Here is a 14,406-nt window from a genome sequence, read left to right as displayed (position 1 = left end):
ACAATCTCACTAACCCTGGCCCCGGACGCGAGTGCAAATTAGGAAAATAACTTTTTGTGTCAAATCCTTTAACGCACATTCTTCATTGCTCAACAGAGAAGCGAAATGAAGAACTTGTCTAAAGACCATGAAATGGGCTTTGGAGGTGCTGAAGGTCTGAGCCTAGCACAGGCTTTCGGGACTTTATTAAAGATCTCGTTACCTAGGTCGACCTGGAAGGCATATAGAATGGGTCTTGTCAAAGCAGACTTACACGCTGAAATCGTGTTCGCTGCCAACCCTTGACCATGGAGGTGGGGAAAAAAGATAAGCAGAAGTCTGTCAAGATCTCCTGCGGAATCTTCGCCTTGACAAAAGGCCACCCATTTTCTCCAAGATGACTCATATTGCCTTCTAGTAGATTTGCATTTATATTCCTCAATGAAGTCTATACTGGCTTTCAAAATCCCGAAACGCTTTCTCACCGCTAGGGAGAGAAAATCATGAACTGCAGGGTCCGGGTTTTCTGTAATGAAGCGCAGACAGTTGACTTCTGGACTCGCTGGGTCAGAACTGGATCTGGTAGTGGTACAAACTTCAGCTACAGTTCCAATGCCAGGAGGAACCACACGCTGTTCGGCCACTTGTGGGCCACTATTGCCGCTACCCTTTGAAGGATCTCAGTTTGTTGAGGACCCTCAACAGAAGGTTGTGAGGAGGGAACAGATAAATCTTGGACCATCTGTTCCAGTCGAGGGACATCGCGTCCACTGCTTCCGCTAAGGGGTCCTCGTACGGGGCACGTACAGGGGCAACTTCTTGTTGTCTTTCGTCGCAAAGAGGTCTATCTGCAGTTCTGGGACTGATTCAGAATGAAGGAGAATGATCCTGCGTCTAAGGACCATTCCGACTCTATCGGTGTGAACCTGGATAGAGCGTCCGCTGTCACATTGCGGACTCCTTGAAGGTGAACTGCCGACAGGTACCACTTCTTCTTTTCCGTCAATCGGAAGACGGCCAACATCACCTGGTTGAGAGGTGGTGACCTCGATCCTTGTCGATTCAAGTATCTTACAACTACCTCGCTGTCTATTACCACTTTATGTGGAACGAATGACGCGGGGAGACTTTCTTTAAGGTAAGGAGCACTGCCCTAGCTTCTAGAAAGTTTTATGAGAAAGGTCTTGAATAGCCTGGGCCAAGTCCCCTGGACTTTTTTCCGATGAGAGTGACCTCCCCATCCCTCCTTTGAGGCGTCTGAGTGAATCGTCACCGACGGGGGAGGTGGCTGAAGAAGAACCTGACTTCTTTAGATGTCTGGCTTGGGACCAAGGCCTGAGAAGAGTACTTAGCCGAAGCGGCTGGTCTTCTCAGATCTCTTCACGCGTTTGATGCATAACTTCTCCAAACTCCGATTGCATCCTTTAGCTGTGCTCTTAGCACTGGGTCTGTCACCGAAGCAAACTGGAGAGAGCGCAGTACTCTCTCCTGCTCGTGTCTTGATATCCTTTCGGAATCTTGAAGTCTCTTGACAGAACCCGCTATCTCCTTCCTTTTCTTCGCTGGGGTGGAGAAACGGTGTGACAAAAGGTCCCAGTGGATCTTAGCCACTGGAACTTTTGAGATGGAGAAAGTCGAGACTTTTTCTGTTGATCTTGAAGCCTAGGTACTCTAGGAACTGGATCACTGACTGGAAGCTTGCAAGCATTCTGTCTCGGATGCTGCCCACACCAACCAGTCGTCCAGGTAGGCTACTACCTGAATTCCCTTTAGGCGAAATTGTTTGAGAGCTACGCTGGCAAGCTTCGTAAAAATCCTTGGGGCTATGTTTAGCCCGAATGGCATGGCTCCGAAGGCACATAGTCTTCGCTGTAGCCTGAACCCTAGGTAGGGGGAGAGTCGATGGCTAATTGGAATGTGCCAGTAGGCATCTGACAAGTCTATAGAGACGGAATATGCCCTCTTGGGCAGTAAGGTCCTTATGTGTTGCAGTGTTAGCATTTTGAATTTGCAATTTACTATGAACTTGTTAAGTGGCGACAAGTCCAGAATGACTCTGAGCTTTTCCGAGTCTTTCTTGGGAACACAAAACAGCCTCCCTTAGAAATTGATGGGCTTCACCCTTTTTCTCCAACCGTTCTTGAACGTACTCCTCCATAACGGGGGTGGAGTGTTGGAAAAACCGAAGGTACGGGGGTGGAGTGCTGTACCAGCTCCCGCCCAATCCATTCTTGAGTAGGCTGTGGGCCCAGGGATCGAAGGTCCACCGATCCCGAAATTTCAGAAGTCTCCTTCCTACCGGTATCACCTCACTTGGACTGCCATCCTGAGGTCTTGCCTTCCTGACCACGACCACCCCTGAATCCCCTTCCCCTTGAGGGGCGTCTAGACGAGCCTCTGGCTGCCCCTCTAGGCTTTGCTCGGAAGGAAGTAGACTGCCCTTCGAACGCTGGGGGGAATGCCGTGGACTGTGTCGACACGGCCTGGGGTACCCACTGAAAGGTGGTCGGGGTTTGTGCCACGATCTGGGGCACTGGGGGCAATGGCAATTGCAGTTGCTGTTGCTGTCTAAGAGGCTTGGCTGGCCGAGACGGTAGCCTAGTCCTCATAGTCTTCCTCTTTGGTTGAGAACCCTCATCCGGGGAAGACTTTCTTTTGATAGCCAGGTCCCACTTCTGGAGAAGGTTTCTATTCTCCAAGGTGGCTTTATCAAAAACTTCTTTGACCAAGTCGGTAGGAAAAAAGGTCTTTTCCCCAAATGTTGGAGGAGATTAGTTTCTTTAGCTCGTGCCTCACTGTAGCCGAGGTAAACACGAACTCCCTACAAGCTCTCCTTGCCTTGACGAAGCCATAAAGGTCCTTCGTCACTGTGGCCAGATGAGGCTTGGCCACTACCATGAACATTTCATGGACCTTGGGGTCACTTGCCATCGTCTCGAGAGTAGTCTGAAGAGACATTGAGGCAGTCAGTCTTTCTTTTGTATCGAACTCACTTCGCAAAAGAAAGTCAGACAGCTTAGGGAGGTCCATGCCAAACTGACGTCCGGCAATATCAGCCTCCAACTTTCCCACTTAGAACGTAAGATGGATGTCCTTCCAATCTTTGTGGTCCATAGGCAGGGCCAGCGACGAGGGTTTACACTCCTCTAGGGAGGGGCAAGACTTGCCGGCCTCGATTGCTTTTAGTACAGCCAGAAACCCTTTCTGTAAAAGGGGGAAGGCTCTAGTAGGCGAGGACACAAAGGAAGGGAGCTTCCTATTCAATGCAGCTACCTTTGAGTTAGAGAAGCCCCTCTCTTTCATCGAAGATGAAAGTAGAGCTTGAGCCTTAGCATGGTCATCACTATGACCTCCTTCGGCTCTGCCTCCTCCTTTGAAGCTGGTTCCTTCCTCAGCCGGACATAACAGTCCGGATATGGTGCCTTGCTGGGCCAGAATTCCACCCTCCAGGGGAACTGAGCCCAGCATATCCGAGATGACGATCTTTCCAGTCGTCATCGACATGTGCTAAGTATACCTCCATGGGTTAGCATCCGAGCACAAAGGAAGGTCTTTCACATTGAGCTTTTCTGGGGCCCATGTGATTCTGCAAGGCACTGCATTCGCAGTTCCATTGCAGCCGCCTTCTCCTGATTCTCCTTCTGCATTTGTTGGATCATTCCAACAATAGAAGAGAGGGCCTGTCCCAGCTCTACTGGGAGACCGGCCGATGTAGAGGGGCTTGAACTTCATCCTGGGCTTCTGCAAGGAGGTCTTCCTCCTGACACCCGTCCACATCAGATATCCTGTCATTTAGCTGGATGTCTTGCATCGCGACCGCGACTTCAGCATCCACCTGGATCTGAACTTAGGGGATCTCCTCTTGAGGCTGGGGAATCACTGCATCAGCTGATGCCTTAGGGAAAAGATACGCCCTCATCTTCTCACTTGGAAGATAAGGGCCAGAAGTGTACTTTTGGAAGCCCCTTACCCAGGTACGAAGCTTCTTCCTAGCTATTTAAATGTCTCATTAATCAGGTTAGTGCACACAGTACATACCTGAGGGTCCCAATACCGGAGATCATCCTCGGAGACAGCGTATGCTGCGTGTCTCCTACAAAACTCATGTCCGCAGAGGTTCTTGCTGCTGACATTGCAGAAAGCACTTCCCCACTTCGGAGTGTCCTTCTGTAAAGAGAAGAAATTTCCATGAGTATCAAGTGAACTATGTATCACTGGATATGCATAGTATAGCATAACAATTCAGAAATTAAAGACACACACTTGTGTTTCCCTCACAACCCATTGCTGCAGCCTTCCAGATAATAAAATCAAAATGGTTTATCTCTACTAGAGTAACCAATGCAAAGTTTCCAGAGGAAACAGGTGGAGCTCACACCTAGGCAATGATTTTAAAATCCGGGATAATAGACAGGGAAGAACTCTGCTTCTTGTCTGAAGGCAACAGCAAAGGGCCGTGCAAGAAAACACAATAGTGTTAGAAGATACAGTGCTGTACCTAAACTTTTACTATAGTTTTCTTCTTACTGTATATGCTATACAGAAGAATACTAGTACAGTATAGGAGGATGTGTGCCGGCCTGCCTTTGCCGGCCGGCACACACCACAATTAGCTTTAAAGTATACTACTTAACAGCTATAGGGCGGCAGCCCTCTGGTTCAAATGCCTGTGCCGGCGGCAGCAGCTGCCGGCCAGCAACAGCCAGTGTTGGCCGGCAATGACTGCCGGCCAGCAACTACACAAGGTAGTACCCAGCTGCCGGCCACACTCTTGGTGACCGGCAGACAAGGACTGACATAAGCCGGCCGGCAAAGGTACAAGACCGATGCCAGCCGGCAGCAAAAGAACCAGAAGACTACACCTGCCCGGCTGCCGGCCTCCTAGGCCGGCAGCCGGCCTCATAGGCCGGCAGCCGGGACAGGTACAGCACTAGAAGAAAATAGAATGGATGCCGGGATAAGAGTGTACACAACCCCCCGAGCCCGGCAACCGAAAGAGTGCATATAAGGAAGGGGAGAAACTTAATTCAGGCTTCCTTGACCAATGCCGTCCGGCTCTGCCGGCAGGCATGGATGAGGGACCAAGAGAGGTCCGGGCAGCACTCGAAAACATAAGACCCTTGCCGTCCAGCATCTCTGCCGGCCGGCAATGGGCTTAGTCAATTCCACATCCCAACCTATACTAGGTCCAGAAGTAGAATGACGTACAGTACAGTAATACCCCTGCCGGCCAGCTCTGCCGGCCGGCAAGGTACAGTACAGTAATGGCTAGGCCATTACGGAGATAGAGGGGGAAGGGACAAGAGGGTCCTGCCAACCTTGCTTTAGTGACAGATCACCCGCAGCCAAGAACTTTGTCTTAGCCTAAGGGAGATCTAAGGGAAAGGGCCAGCGCAGTAGTATAATACCTGCCAGCTTCCAGAGCACCAAAGCAAGGAAGGCGTTGCTACTCCCAAGGGAAGATTTATCCTCCCCGAGAACAGCAACAGGACTTAGTCTGGTCGATCACACAAGAAGGAATCATAACTACAGAAACCTTCGATAGTGACCTAAGGGAGCTAAGCTCCCTTTGTAAGTGTTAGGTCAGCGAGGGAGACTCTGCCCCAAGCCAAACAACACGGACTCAGACTAAAAACTCTGTTGTTCTGTCCCTCTTTGAACCAGACTTTGCTGGAACAGGAAGGTACAGTAACACCCTAGTATAGTTTTATCGAAAATAAATTCGGAAAAAACCACTTAGGGATAAGCCCAAGGCTTAAACAGAGGGAAAGGGATTGCATACCTTCTCCGAAGAAAAGAAAGCAACCGGGGAGTATAATAAAGTATACTAAGGCTCCATAAGCAATTAGCCTAGGCACCAAGAGAATCGATTACCTAATTCACCGAAACTCTCACGTATACAATCTTGGAAATATTCCACACAGTCTAAAATGTATAAAATATAGCCTAAAGCTTCAATAAAATTTAATTACACTCGGAAAAACCAAAATCATGCATTAAGTACTAGGACCAAACGACTAGGCTACATGGCCTAGCGTAGGCCAGAATGGCGAATACTTCGCCAAATAATACTAAGCACGAAAGGAAATCCTATGTAAAGCTAAATAGCTAAAATTTATTAAGCAAAACAACCAGGAATGTCACTCTGACTAACTAATTTATACCTAGCGAGTGACAGTGTCCAGGACACCTCTGGTAGGCTACGGCTCTTGTATCAAAGATTAATCCTATTAATCACTCAAAATTTTACCAAGAGCCTATATTTATACATAACAGACACTATACTCAACTTATCCGAGGCCAACGAAGACGAAGAAGCCATGAAAAGTTGAATAAATCCAAGATTTGCGAGAAAAACAGGAAAAAACACCGAGTTGTTAAGCTACGCAAAAAGGAATGCAGATGGCGCCAGGATTGGCGCCAGGCACGCATACGAATCGGGGGATAGGGAAGCCTTGGGAGCGGCTCCCCTTTTTCTTTCCCGAATTCGTATCTCGTCAATCTCCCTCCTACGAGACGAATCTCTGTTCAGGTCGTAGATTGCCATGTGACGTGTCTAGAATACGTCCTCTGATATGTCGCGATATCCCTTTCACGAGGGATACTCGCTCCAGGAGTTAGAATTCTGGTACCTTAAGGTAAATTCTCTGGGAATATCGCCGTAGTTGTAATATACCCTAGGAAGCTACCCTATAGGAACTTCCATCAGGACGACATGGCTTGAGCCCAAAAATATATATATATATACTGTATAAATACACACATATATATATATATATATATATATATATATATATATATATATATATATATATATATATATATATATATTTATATATATATATATATATATATATATATATATATATATATATATATATATATATATATATATACACGTATATATATATGTGTATATATATGTATATATATATATATATAAACATATATGTATATATGTATATATGTGTATATATATATATATATATATATATATATATATATATATATATATATATATATATATATATATATATATATATATATATATATGCATATGTATATATGTGTGTGTGCAAAGGAGAGAGAGAGAGAGAGAGAGAGAGAGAGAGAGAGAGAGAGAGAGAGAGAGAGAGATTCCAGCAAAGTAGATTAAATGCTCGAGTTCTCGAAAAAAAAAACCTGAAATCCTTCCAACAGAATTTTGTTAATATCCCAAGCTCTGGAAACTTCCTGAAATGGAAAATTACAACTCAATGTCAGCATAAGATCAGAGAAGCTTAGAGAGGATAAATCTTAACTACTTTTGGTATCAGAAGATTAAACTGCTAAAAAACAGTGCTTTCCTAATGGAGCTGATTATGAGAAGGATGTTGAAACAGAAAAATGTCTCATAACGCTATTCAATTTTGAACATGTAATGTATTTGCTCGCTTGGAAATAAGAGAAAATTAAATATACTGATATAATATATGAGTATATTCCCTTATTATGAGCATGACTTTTTTAAAATAGATGAGTTTTTATTCAATTTTGAACATTTAATGTACTTACTCGCTTGGAAATAAAAAAAAAATTAAATTTATCGATATAATATATGAGTATATTCCATTTGTTATGAGCATGACTTTTAAAATAGATGAGCTGTTATTCAATTTTGAACATTTAATGTATTTACTCGCTTGGAAATAAGATAAAATTAAATATACAGATACAGTATAGAGTATATTCCATGATTATGAGCATGACATTTTAAATAGATGATATGTTATTCAATTTTGAACATGTAATGTATTTACTCGCTTGGAAATAAATGAAAAATAAATATATTGATATATATGAGTATATTCCCTTATTATGAGTATGACTTTTAAAATGGGTAAGCTGTTATTCAATTTTGAACATTTAATGTATTTACTCGCATGAAAATAAAGGAAAATTAAATACATTGATATAATATTTGAGTATATTCCATTTGTTATGAGCATGACTTTTAAAATAGATGAACCGTTACCTAAGTGTTATGCAATATGACTCCAATACTTAATCATATAAAACTGTAGGTAGATTATCATTGAGGTCATTATTAAGATAATTAATAAACTAATATATGAAAAATAGATAATATTTTGAAATTCTATAATGAGAGATTACGAGATTAGAATTTTAGAACGTAGATAAAGAAAAGGCAAAATATCTTGTTATCCTAAGTAGAATATGATTAAAATTTGCCAGTAGAATACATAGGTTAATTTTCTTAATACACTGCTATGATTATTATTATTATTATTATTATTATTATTATTATTATTATTATTATTATTATTGTTATTATTATTATTATTATTATTATTATTATTATTATTATTATTATTATTATTATTATTATTATTATTATTATTATTACTATTATTATTATCATTATTATTACAATGATAATCTTTTTTATTATCATTATCATAATTTTCATGAGGTTAGTAAAATTTGGTACGATGGTGCAAATGAATAGCAAAAGGCTTACTTATCGTATGATAGAATGCGTACTATATATATATATATATATATATATATATATATATATATATATATATATATATATATATATATATATATATACATACATATATATACATATATATATATATATATATATATATATATATATATATATATAAATATATATATATATATATATATATATATATATATATATATATATATATATATATATATATATATATATATATACATGCGACAGATAGCCATCATAATTTGGGCCTTTTTTATTGATCAGAAAAATAGTACTTAGATATAGTTGCATATAGAATTATATATCTTATTCTAACCATATGGCTATCAGTTTTACAACATAATTGTTTGTATTTCATTAATAGTAAAAATTTACAATTCCACTAATGATAAACTCCAGCAATTGAATCTTTTTAAAAAGAGTTACTGTGTCACAAAGAGAAAGTTGATAAACGAGAACCAGAGAAATTCTTGACAACTCAAATTTGTTCTGTTAATTCCCCCCTGGAGTTCTTAGCTCTAAATACTGTTTGAAGCAAAGCTCTGTTGCATGAAAGATGGGTTGTATCAATCACTTCTCTGGGAAGGGGAAGCTGTCTTCTCAGGCTGCAGGACATTCATGTCCCCTTTCTCTCTCTCTCTCTCTCTCTCTCTCTCTCTCTCTCTCTCTCTCTCTCTCTCTCTCTCTCTCTCTCTCTCTCTCTCTCTCTCTCTGAAAAAATGTATAATTTTCTTAATATGTTATTGAGCCCTGTACTTATAATATTTCTCTCTCTCTCTCTCTCTCTCTCTCTCTCTCTCTCTCTCTCTCTCTCTCTCTCTCTCTCTCTCTCTGAAAAAATGTATAATTTTCTTAATATGTTATTGAGCCCTGTACTTATAATATTTCTCTCTCTCTCTCTCTCTCTCTCTCTCTCTCTCTCTCTCTCTCTCTCTCTCTCTCTCTCTCTCTCTCTCTCTCTGAAAAAATGTATAATTTTCTTAATATGTTATTGAGCCCTGTACTTATAATATTTCTCTCTCTCTCTCTCTCTCTCTCTCTCTCTCTCTCTCTCTCTCTCTCTCTCTCTCTCTCTCTCTCTCTCTCTCTCTCTCTCTGAATTATATATTCATCATATATTCCAAAATACACACCTGGTCGCTATATCTCTGTCTGTTTCTGATATTCTCTTTCTTGATTTATTCATTCCTTTATTCAATCATTTCAGTTCTCTCATGACCCATTAAACCTCTCTAATTTGTGTTTAAAACCTCCTAAAATTCAAACCCATCTTGAAAACACTCTTCTAACTCATCAGAAAAGATAATCCTTATCAAGTCATTCTTATTTTTCTCGAAAGAATAATAATTTCTTTTATGATATTTATCACGTTTTTGTGGGTAGTGCATTCAAGTGTAATGTTTGTAAGTTTAAAAGCCTCTCATGAATGCCCTGCCTAGCAGGACAATGCCCAAGACAACGACCATATACTGTATACATATGATCAGTGTCCAAGCCTCCTTTCCACACAAGCTAGGATCAGGAAGGGCCAGGCAGTGGCTGTTGATGTCTCAGCAGGTAGATATATGAGCTCTCCTAAACCACCCCTCCTTACCTCTCTCTCTCTCTCTCTCTCTCTCTCTCTCTCTCTCTCTCTCTCTCTCTCTCTCTCTCTCTCTTTCTCTCTGCGTGATTGTGTTCATACTTGTGTGTCTGTGTCTAGCTTTCTCCCTTTTTCAGTGTCTGTTGAGAATATGAATGTGTCCAGGAATAAAGTGTGATAATGAATTCAGTTTCTGCTTAATGGGACCGAATGAAATTTCCCTCTGCAATCAGCTGTTTACCTCATGAATTCCAAGCATCTGTTTTGGATATGTCACCTTAATTTCATCGATATTGCAGATACTGCAGACGTCTGTGAGGAGTTGAAGTGATGGAACAAACATTGCCTCACTTGACGGATGAAAAATTACTTATGATGATCCTCTGTTCTTTCTCGAAGGGGAAGAACTGAGCTTTTTTCATGATTAATCAAGGCAAAAACTTTTCGTAGAAGAGCTGCTTACCATAGCTAAAGAGTCTCTTCTACTGTTATCAAGAGGAAAGTGGCCACTGAACAATGACAGTGCAGTAGTTAACCTCTTGGGAGAAAAACAATTGTTTGGTGATCATAGTGTTGTCAGGTGTATGAGGACAGAGGAGAATATGTAAAGAATAGGCCAGACTATTCGGTGTATGAGTAGGGAAAGGGAAAATGGATCGTAACCAGAGAGAAGGCTCCAATGTAGCACTCTTTGGCCAGTCAAAGTACCCCTTAACTCTCTAGCGGTAGTATCTCAACGGGTGGCTTGTGCCCTGGTCAACCTACTACCTACTTTCTGAACTTTTCAATGCCACTCTTTCGCTTGAGTCACATTGGTTTATCCATCTGGAAATGACCTTTTTCGAAAATGGTGATTCCTCTTTAAATGTCTTTCATATGCTTTTTAATTACACTGAGCCTTTTTTTCAAAGAATAGATAACACATAAGAAAAAAATATATGTGAGTAGTGGTCAGGAAACAATTGTATTTTACTTCTTTTCTTTTGCCTAATCTGGTTTCTCCTTCTTTTTAGGTTTGCCCACGTCACAAGGAGCAAAATTCAACTTCTTGTAAAGTTCTTTTCTCAAGCGATTAATATGGTACTTCATATTTCTGGAAAAATTATCATATTCATCATGAAGATAAGGAAGTCTAGGAGAAAATTCTTCACTTTCATTTTATTCTTTGATAGCCAAAAACGTTTACCCACGTCACCGGACGAAACACTGTGCGCTGAACTATTCTCATTGCCTTGGCGTATTATGCAAAGCTCCTGATCAAAAAATTTTCTACTTTTAGATGAAGAAGGCTAACTTTTTCTTTTCCCACATTTTTTTATTTTCTGCACCTGATTCTATGTCATCCCCGTACTTCCTCTGAGCTCTATCCAGATTACCTTTATGGCAAATAGACTGGAAACATTTACTATAGTAGATATAGTTCAAATTCAAATTCAAATTCGAAACATTTATTGATATACATCAAATAGTGTAGCAGGATGCTGCTATACCCACCAATATAATTCAACGGCATACAGGCAATAAGAATTGTAATAAAAAAATAAAAAATAAAAAATAAATTCTTTAAATTAAACAAAACTTAGATGTAGTTTGTGTCATCATGTTATATATCTCTCTCACTCTGTTTAGAAATTAGAATTGTTAGGGTCGCCTCAGAAAACAAACGTTCCAACGAGGAACAAACCAAAGACTACCTTCAGTATATAGTCTTTGGAACAAACTGTAGTTTTCACACAATGACAACACCAACAACCAACGAGTAGTTATGGGTGCGAATGTGTGACCCTAACAAGAATATCCAAATTCTGTCTTCACAAAAGGATTTTATTGATTCCAAAAGACTTTTAACTTGCAACTGAATATGGTCCACCGCCTGGCTCTTTGTAAATGATACATTCGTTCATTTTTCAAAGTTGATATAGTTGGGCTGTCAATACATGTAGCAGTTCCTCACCATTTGTCCTGAACATATAAAGAAATTTAAAATAGATTCATGCTTTAATTAGCATTTGGAATAATGAAATGGATATAGATACACTGAATTCCTGTTATTAAATAATATTTTTGCCTAGAAAATAAATATGCTGGCAGAATTACAGTTTGTGACGTATCTAACACATGCAGCTTTTCATATTAATACAATAGATATCATACAAATTTTTGAAGCATTGGCATTTCAAGAATAATTTCATAGAAATTTAACAATAAGTTGAATTCCATTTATCTGCACCTTAGGAATTTATAAGGAAACTAGATTTCCTAATGAGAAAAACGAAGTACTGGCATAATATGAATAAAATGCGGCCCATCTATAGCTTACCAGCTGAGAGAGAGAGAGAGAGAGAGAGAGAGAGAGAGAGAGAGAGGAGAGAGAGAGAGAGAGAGAAAATGGTGATTAGAATAATGACTATGAAGGAAATTCAAAGGGAGCTGAACAGAATAGTTTAAATGGAAAATTAACAGGCGAGAAACAGTAAAAAAAAGTGGAAAAATATATCATTCATCTTTTGAAGCAAAATTAGTTGAAGTTATCTTGCATTTCCCTCCTTAGCAATTGAACACGAGTAAGAGACTGCTATAATCCTTTTCTGAAAAGTCATTCAGGACATTTTTTCTTCTTCTTTTTATAGCATCCCACTCAAGGCAGCTTCTCTTCCTCTTAAGAGCTGTGTCTTGTAGGATGTCATGTGGTTGAGTACCTCTCGGTCCTTTGCAAACGTTCCATCACGTTTTTCTTCTTGGTCTGAATAGAGCAAAACGTTTGAGAATATCAGAAGAATCATTCCTGACAACAGGAAATAATATGAAAAAATTTTTTATAGAATCTAGATTAAACACATTTCTGGTTAAAAGAGTCATAAAAGTTAACTTTATTTCCCATCACGTTTTTTTTTTCCAAGGATTAAGTAGAGCAAAACGTTTGGGAACATCAAAGGAATCATTTCTGAAAACAGTATACAATATGAGAACATTTTTTTAATAGAATCAAGATTAAATACACATTTTTGCTTAAAAGAGTCATAAAAGTTAACTTTATTACAAGAACTATTATCTAAATATTTTATATTCTTGCGAACGATATATAAAGAGTGAAAAAGCCTGGTCGTGAAAACGTTTCCGAAGATATTTCTAAATTTGTCAATCGGTTTGTCAATTATCTAATTAAAATAGATAATATTTGTATTGTCTGTACAAAAGAGTACAAACAAAGGATTGTCAGTTGTGGATTATAGAAAGTTATGATGACTACGGAGGTAAGCAAGACTCCTTTTTTTATTGCTTATGATTACAACTTTATAGAAGGTTTCCATGAAATGCAAATAAAGTAGCCCTAACTATTTCATTCATAAAGGTGTGATAATATTACCTAAGCTTCCATGGTCATTGCGAAGCGAACGCTGATCAAGTTCAGGAAATCAGATTATAGATTCCAGTATATCTCTGAATCGAACTAACAAAATCTTTATAGCCATTAAGTATCCCCCTGGGTATATTGGCAGCCTGTGTCCGGTTTCAAAACTTTGTCTGAGGAGAACAAATGGGGAAATCGGTTCTCTTGCTTGAAGGTACACTTAGGCACACTATTCTATCTAATTTCTCTTCCTCTTGTTTTAAAGTTTTCATAGTGGGTATAAGAAATATTTATTTTAACGTTGTTACTGTTCTTGAAATATTTTATATTTCCTTGTTTCCTTTCCTCACCGGGCTATTTTCCCTAATGGGACCCCTGGGCTTATAGTATCCTGCTTTTCCAACTAGGGTTGTAGCTTAGCAAGTAATAAAAATAATAATGATATGTCTTGCAACTTTATCCCGGTCACCACTGAGGAGTACATCAGGTTAGACTACCTTGCTGAGTTACAAATTCACGCGGACGTTTATAAAGATTTGCTGTTGCTCGAAGAAGAGAATTTCAAGGCCTTAGAATTCCAATTACTGTCTCTGCAGGAACTACAGGCGTCCAATACTTAGAATTCATCTATACGACTTCATAAAACTTGTATTGGCTGATAAAAGAATACTTCATAATATTGTTTTCTCTCCTTATAAGGTTTTATTCACTGGCTAATGCAACACACAATAATCACACAAAAATAACACAATATCATTCTTATGTCAATCATCTTATCGTTTTCCCTTTTCAATTTATACCTTACTCTTTGACAAAGCTTATCTTCCTCCCTGCCAACAGCTTTTCACTACTAGGGCACATCCCAAGTTCTGGTGTTTCAAAGCAATTTGATAGAGATAAAAACGTAGGTATACTGTATACATGATTGCATTACTAAAGAAAACAGGATTGCGGTGGTCTGTT

The sequence above is a fragment of the Palaemon carinicauda genome, chromosome 16 (genome assembly GCF_036898095.1).
Source record: "Palaemon carinicauda isolate YSFRI2023 chromosome 16, ASM3689809v2, whole genome shotgun sequence".
Lineage (NCBI taxonomy): Eukaryota > Metazoa > Arthropoda > Malacostraca > Decapoda > Palaemonidae > Palaemon > Palaemon carinicauda.
The sequence above is the reverse complement of the archived record's forward strand: the minus strand, read 5'-3'. Positions refer to the sequence as shown.